Below are 7,923 nucleotides of genomic sequence, written 5' to 3'. Positions count from 1 at the left end.
CGATAACTGATAACCAATATCTTATCGGTTTGGTTATCGAGTTATGATATTTGTAAACCGATAACCGATGGGCAAAATCGATAATATTCATAACCGAACCGAACCGACCGATACCCACCCCTATTCGTGAAGGTAAGAGGGTAAGTAATATCGAAGAAATTGAATTTTTGTCGAAGTTTGGCATTTTGAGATAAAATACGACCCGAGTTAAAATACCCGGTATTTATGGACTAGTACCATACAAGGTACCCCATAGCCATAATAGTAAGGTGTATAAAGTATATTAAAAATAAGTAGAATTTTAAGTAATTTGAGATAATTTTTAAATTATGCGGGTAATTGATTAATTACCAGGTAGCAAGATATTACCCCGGTTAACTATTAAAATTGGGATAAGATTAAAACCCCACCCCCAAAACGTGACAGCAACCACCACCATAATAAATGACTCATTAGTCAATGTTGGGATTAGGTGACAACAAACTAAGAAACAAGCCTTGAAATTCAAAAAAAAAGCTACATACTTAAGAGATTAATACTTAAGCCTTGAAACTTATCTTACAAATTAGAAGATACATATCTTCAACACTTAAGAGTTTAGGAAGGCTTTTTATAAAACATTCCATTTCAAGAACGTGAACTATTCCATTATATCAAATCTGATTCCATTCCAAAAATGTGATTCCATTTCCATTCAAACCATAAAGGTAATATAGCAATTTATTATTCCATTCCATTCAAAGGCTTGAAACAAAAGCAAAAACCCAAATGTTGGAACAAGATTACATCTCATTTTGTATTGGGTCTTAAGACCAAAAACGTAAGAAGCAGAATGACAATTTCGTCCAAATTTCAACAAATCAAGCAAGATTTCGTTCCTCAATTTCAAAGCGCAGAAGCTTAATCCTATTTTTAGGTTCTAAGTTCAATCCACGAAGGTTTCCAACGGAATATTATATGGAGTTTTTCCTACTCCAGGTATGTTAAGGCTAATCTTTTCCTTTATTTTAGCATGATATCGTAATTACACAAGTTTGATAACGAGGCATAGAGAAAAATTCGTATCCTGAAATTTAAGTATATTTTGCTAGTCTCGCAAATTACATATATTTTCTTAGTTTTGTAAGTTACCATATTCTTCTTATCGGGACTACATATTCAGTTGAGTATTTCCTTCTTCCAGTCAAAAGAGCAGAGAATTTACATATTTACAGTATCAAAAGTATTTTCATTACCATCGAGCTATAATCGATGGGCAAGCCTCTATTGGGCAACCTCTGGTCAGATGGTAAGTTATTATATACTGAGCCTACTGTGGCCGAGCGCCTATGAGCGAGCCTACTATGGTAGATTAGTTATATATATATATACCGAGCCTTATAGGGCCAAACATCTATTTTACTTACTATATTGAGAGAGTTGAGTCAGTATCAGCAGGTAAACATATCTTCAGATTATCTTTGACTTCAAGCTACTTGCAGTTATTATATTATCAGTTCAGTTTCAGCTTTCGGTATATTGCCTTACATACTGGGTACATTATTTCGCACTGACGTCCCTTCTTTAGGGGTGCTCATTTCATGCGTGCAAGTTCAGACAGACAGACGGGTAGACGTCCTCATTAAGTGTTGCTTGAGTTCAGCTTGATCGGTAAGCTCCATGCCCAAGTTCAGCTTGATTGGTAAGCTCTGTACCCTTCGGAGTTGCCGGGTCTAGAGCTTTACGTACATCTTTGTATATATGTATATATATTATAAGTAGGTCGGAGCCTTGTTCCGATCACGGTATATCCACCAGTAGAGACTTGTAGACATATCCTGTCAGTTAGTGCAATATGTTGGGCTTGTAGTCCTTGTATGTATATTTGGTTGATTTTTCAGCTGCAATAATTATGACGGCCTTGTCGGCCCAACTTTATATTAATATTTAGTCAGCATTCGCAGTTGTCTTGCAATGTGGCCCATGGCCAAAGTATGATATTATATGCTTAGAATCCCTTAGTTGCAAGTTGTACGATGGTAAGACACCGGGTGCAGGTCTCGCCCCCAAGTTCGGGGCATGAAGCAGCCACTCCTTCCTGAGCTTTATACTCTGTATTGTTCATACTGTGTTAAATCACTGCCGAGAATTTACTTGAACTGTAAGCATGTCTACTTTTCTGTACAATTAAATGTTGCTACCTGGTGCGGTTTAGTTCGTCACTACTGTCAGTGCATAGTTTGGACTTGTTACTTACTGAGTTGGTGTACTCACGTTACCCTCTGCACCCCTGTGTGCAGATCCAGGTATCTCGGGATACGGTAGCGGTTGTTGATCTTACCAGTTGGAGACTTTTCTCTGGAGATTGTGAGGTAGCTGCCTAGCGACCACAATTCCGCCTTCTCCTTCCTTATCTTCCTTGTAGTACTTTTATTGGATTTTCTCAGACTATGTAGTCTTGGTTATTTCAAACGGTTGTAGTATTTTGCTCATGACTTAGTGACACCCGAAGTCGGGCTTGTATTTCTTTCCGTTGGATTTGATTTCTACTTTTATCTTAATGAATTTATGTTAAAATATGATTTTTCTTAAGTTTTAATTGAAAAACGGAGTAAATAGATAATAGTTGGCTGGCCTAGTATCACGATAGGAGCCATATCGGGGCAGATTTTGGGTCGTGACAATAACTTTCTTAAAAATGTCAAATTCATTTGATATTCAAATTCTAAACTTTGATGTTGATGTATTTCTTCTATTATAAATAAATATTATTGTTTAAATTAATTTCTAAAGTTTCGTGTTTAATCAAATACTGTCTTTTAAAATCAAATGAAGTCTTATATCAAACTTATGATTTAAGTATCTCTTTAAGTACTCCAAATTGGATTTAAAAAGAAGAAGATGATTTCAAGTTTCAAATTTTTGAAAATGTTGACTGATTTTGAGGACTGTTTTCCGACAAAAAAATGGATAGTACAAGGTTCAAAAAGAATAATGACACAACATATTTTGAAACTTTATAACCTAATATTTATACAACCAAAATCAGGTGTTTCGCTTGGAATGAATTCTAAGCCTAGAAATGAAAGGTAAACTTGTCAAATTTTTACAAGCTAACGCAGATTGTTTTGCTTGGTCGAATTCAAATATGACAGGTATACCACCGGAGGTGATGACTCACAAGTTAAATGAAGATCCATCTTATCCACCTGTCAAACAGAAGAAAGGAAGAAAGGATCCTTCAAAAATCAGGTGAAACAAGATGAGGTACAAAAACTTCTAAAAATTGGGTCCATAAGAGAGGTAAAATATCCTAACTGGCTAGCTAATACTGTAGTAGTACCAAAAATGAATGAAAAATGGTGAGTTTGTATAGATTATTCTGACTTAAATAAAGCTTGTCCTAAAGACTCATTTCCTTTACTGCAGATATCAACTAATTAATTCTACTGGAGGATATGAGTAGTTGAGTTTTTAGATGCCTATTCAGGATATAATTAGATAATGGATCCTTTAGACGAGAAAAAAACTTCCTTTATCACAGACATGGGGACTTATTGTTATAAAGTTATGCCTTTCAGATTAAAGAATATTGGAGCCACGTACCAAAGATTGGTAACAAAAATGTTCCAAGAACACCTGGGAAAAAAATATGGAAGTCTATATCGATGACATGCTGGTCAACTCAGCACAGGAGGGGAATCATATCCAGCATTTGTCAGATACTTTTCAGATTCTCCGCAAGTTCAATATGAAGTTAAATCTCGAAAAATGTGCTTTTGGCATGACTTCAGGTAAGTTTTTAGGTTTCCTTGTTTTTAACCGAGGTATAGAAGTAAACCATGCACAGATCAAAGCCATTGAAGAAATACCAGACGTACTCATGAACAAAAGGAGGTGTAGAGGCTGACAGGTAGGATAACAGCTTTGGGAAGATTTCTTTCTAAATCTTCGGAGAAAAGTTTTAAGTTCTTTTAAGTGTTGAAAAAGCAAAAACAGTTTGAGTGGACTAATGAATGTCAACAAGCACTCAAAAGTCTAAAATCATACTTGTCAAACCCATTGTTACTGGCTAAACCGAAGAATGGAGAAAGGCTACTCATATATCTCGTTGTATCAGAAATGACTGTAAATGTAGTGTTAGTTTATATGAGTCCACCAAACTAAAGAGCACTTGATTCTCTATGAGTTTCTACTGAGAATACTTATAAAGCAGTAAGTAAAAGAGACACGAGATTTTTACGTGGAAAAATCCCACTCAAGGGGACAAAAACCACGACCTACACTTGTAGGCTTTCAACTTCACTAACTTGTAATCTCACTATTACAAGCCACTTTGTAATGACTCTATTACAAAGACTTCAACTTAACTAACTTGTGATACTCTTACCACAAGCCACTTTGTCACTCTCTAGTTACAAAGACTTTAACTTATGACTAAACCTAGTCACAACATAAACTCAGAAAGTTTGTGATTTTGGGTTTCCTAAAACACAGCTTCTAAGAAAGCAAGATAGGAGTTACAATTAAGAACAAATAACAAGATTACAACTCAACTACAGATACACATAGACTCATTGTGAAACTGATCCTTTAGTGGAGTTATCTTCTTGTTCTTGACACACTTATGACTTCAATGCTGGATAGACACTTTAATGCTTGAGAGAATATCATTAAATGCTCAAGTGAATATCTTGTGCCTTGCACCAAGTTGTAATACTATCAAAGACATGACAATGGTGATGTCAATTCTTGGTACACACTTCTTCCCAATGGGAAGTGACTGCTGGACTGTTTGTTACACTGTCGTGTGTATAGCAGCAGGCAGTCACTTTCTGCAGTTGCATTCCAGCTGTATAGTTGACTTGTACTTCTGTCAGAGGACACCAAGGGATTAGGTCCTTGTCGTGTTCCTCTTTGTAGCAGTTCATTAGCTGGAGTTCAGACTGAACTTCGTTCATTGTAAATGTGTACCAAGTGAGTCAGGTTCTCTATTTGGTTCTTAACAATAAGTTTGTTAGATCATCAAAACATAAGAAGCATAAGGCAAAGATATTGAAAACCCATCATGCATTGTTAGTACGTGAAGACAAAGGTAAACAATTTCCAATTTATTATGTTAGCAAATCTTTATTGGATGCTGAAACTCGATATCCTCATTTAGAAAACTTGCTTTAGCACTAATTATGGCATCTAGAAAGTTGAGAACTTATTTTCAATGTCACCCTATCTCTGTAGTGACCGCTTACCCCTTAAGGAATATATTGCATAAGCAAGAATTGTCGGGTAGGTTATCCAAGTGGGATATAGAAATTAGTGAATATGATATTGCATACCAACATAGAACTGCGATAAAATCACAGGTTTTAGCAGATATTGTGGTGGACTTCAACCCAGGGATAGTTCCTGAAGAAGAAAAGGAACTATAGGTATTCACCGGATCTAATCCGGGAACTTTGGACCCTATTTATTGAGAGCTCCTCGAATGTTAAAAAAGCGGGTTTAGGCATTGTTCTAATCCCACCTTCAGGAGAAACCATAAGGCAGACAATAAAGTGACATCACATTACTAATAATGAAGCAGAATATAAAGCTGTATTTGCAGGTCTAGAATGGGCATGAGAACTCAGAATAGAGAATATTATAATCAAAAGCGACTCACAGCTCGTAGTTAATCAAATATAGTGGACTTATATAGCTAGAGAGGCGCGGATGCAGCAATATTTGGAAAAGGCACGAGAATTAATCAGATTATTTCAATCGGGGACAATCGTATAAATACCCAGGGAGGAAAATGCAGAAGTAGATGTGTTGGCTAATCTCGCATCCATTGCAGAAGTAACAAATGAAAAAATGCTACCGTAATACATTAGTTACATTCGGTGCTCGATCAGGATAAAAATGAGGTAAATTTCAATAATTTAATTTGGGATTGGAGAAACGAGTTTGTTAATTTCATGCAGTACGAGATTTTACCTGAAGACAAGAAGAAGGCTCAGTCACTTCGACGAGAAGCTACCATTATTATTTGGTTCCTGGCAACCTGTATCGAAAGATGTTCGAAGGGCCTTTAGCAAGATGTCTCGGACCTTCTCAAACAGAGTATGTGATGAGAGAAGTACATGAGGGATACTGCGAAAATCATGCAGGAGGAAGATCTTTGGTAAAAACTTTAATTAGAGCAGGATATTATTGGCCAAAAATGGAAGAAGATGCGGAAAGTTTTGTGGCCAAGTTTGACAAATGGCAATGATATGTCAACAACATGCATCGCCCAACGAAGCTATTACATCCAGTTATTTTTCTATGGCCTTTTATAAAGTGGGGGATGGATATCCTAAGTCCACTACCACAAGCCAAAGGAAAGGTACGATTTTTATTAGTATTAACAGATTATTTTACCAAGTGGTCGTAGAAGCAGGTGCCTTCAAACAGGTGCAGGAGAAAGAAGTCAGAGACTTTATTTGGCGAAACATCATATGCCGGTTAAGAGTTCCAAAAGAAATCGTATGTGATAATGGCCCACAATTCATAGGTGCAAAAATCACAGAAATCTTTCAGAGTTGGTAGATTAAAAGGATAACCTCAACACCTTGTCATCCTGTGGCTAATGGACAAGCCAAATCGACAAACAAAGGTATTATTAGTAACTTGAAGAAAAGATTAGAGGAGTCAAAAGGTAAATGGCTAGAAGTGTTACCAGGAGTCCTATGGGCTTATCGAACGACAGCAAAAATAGGTACGAGAGAGACTCCATTCTCACTTGTGTATGGTACTGAAGCCTTAATTCCAGTTGAAATAGGTGAACCAAGTACAAGATATACCCAAGCGACTGAAGAATCAAATGAGGAAGAGATGCAAATAAATCTAGATTTGCTTGAAGAAAGGAGAGAAGCAGCTTTAATAAGGATGACAGCGTAGAAACAAATTATTGAGCAATATTACAATCGGAAAGCTCATCTTAGATACTTTAATATTGGGGACTTCATCCTTAAAAAAGTTTTCAATCGACAATAGCGGCCAATGCAGGAAAGTTGAGTCCAAACTGGGAAGGACCTTACAGGATTCGAGGCATTGCTAGAAAGGGTGCATATGAGTTAAAAACAATCACTACAAAAAAATTAGAATTAGCTACGAACGTTGTCGCTAATCTGTCGCTAAAGAACTCGTAGCTAGCAAAATTTCTTGATAATTTGTTGCTAAATGAGATTAGCGAAGGATTTTTCTAATTATCTACAGAATTTGTCCGCCGCTAAAACCTGATTTTTTTAGTAGTGAATAGAAGGCAAAGTACTCCTATCAAATTGAAATGCTATTCATTTAAAAAAGTATTACATCTAAGCAAAGGAAGAACCCCCGGTCAGGTATCATTCGTGTATGGTTTAGTTTTGTTCTTTTTTAATTATGCTAATCATTTTAGATGATAGGCACAAAGCTAGCCTTCACCAAATGATGATATTAGACCTAAAAGACACGCGAGATACAAAATTATTCCCGATATGGATTACAACCTTTCTGATGGAAATAAAAAGGGTTAAGCAATCATCATCTAAAAATATACATTCGAGTCCCGTATGTATTTTCCTTTTCAGGAAATGGACCAAATGGAAGAAATAATCAAGTGCTCGAGATTTCATACTTCAAAGCTCTAACACTTGGGGGACTATAGATATGAAGGCAAAGAAAACTAAAGAAGACTAAAAGTCATAATTCAAGCCTGGATCAACCCAAAAATCAAAAGTCAAGAGCCAACCGAGAGCCGAAAAACAAGCCCGATTCAAAAACCTTTGCAATAAGCTTTGATAAAGTGTAAACTTGTGGACACAAATTACAAGATCCTGAGTACTTAGGTTAAGGGAAATGGTTAGTCATGGGTTGTAAGATATACCCTAGAATTTTTTGAAATCTGTTATAAGAAAAATAATTATGAAAGAGTTGTAGATT

At 36.2% G+C, this 7,923-nt stretch overlaps 1 long non-coding RNA gene across 1 annotated transcript; it reads left to right on the top strand.

Moving 5' to 3' along the window:
• The first annotated feature begins 751 nt into the window (after positions 1 to 751).
• On the top strand, positions 752 to 2,502 carry LOC142164912 (uncharacterized). Its single transcript, XR_012695996.1, has 3 exons — positions 752 to 978; positions 1,568 to 1,650; positions 2,280 to 2,502. It is a non-coding gene; the product is annotated as an uncharacterized LOC142164912 (long non-coding RNA).
• The last annotated feature ends 5,421 nt before the right edge of the window (positions 2,503 to 7,923 follow it).

This window comes from Nicotiana tabacum, chromosome 10 (assembly GCF_000715075.1).
Source record: "Nicotiana tabacum cultivar K326 chromosome 10, ASM71507v2, whole genome shotgun sequence".
NCBI classification, from domain to species: Eukaryota; Viridiplantae; Streptophyta; class Magnoliopsida; order Solanales; family Solanaceae; genus Nicotiana; species Nicotiana tabacum.
This window is presented reverse-complemented; position numbering and strand designations above follow the sequence as displayed.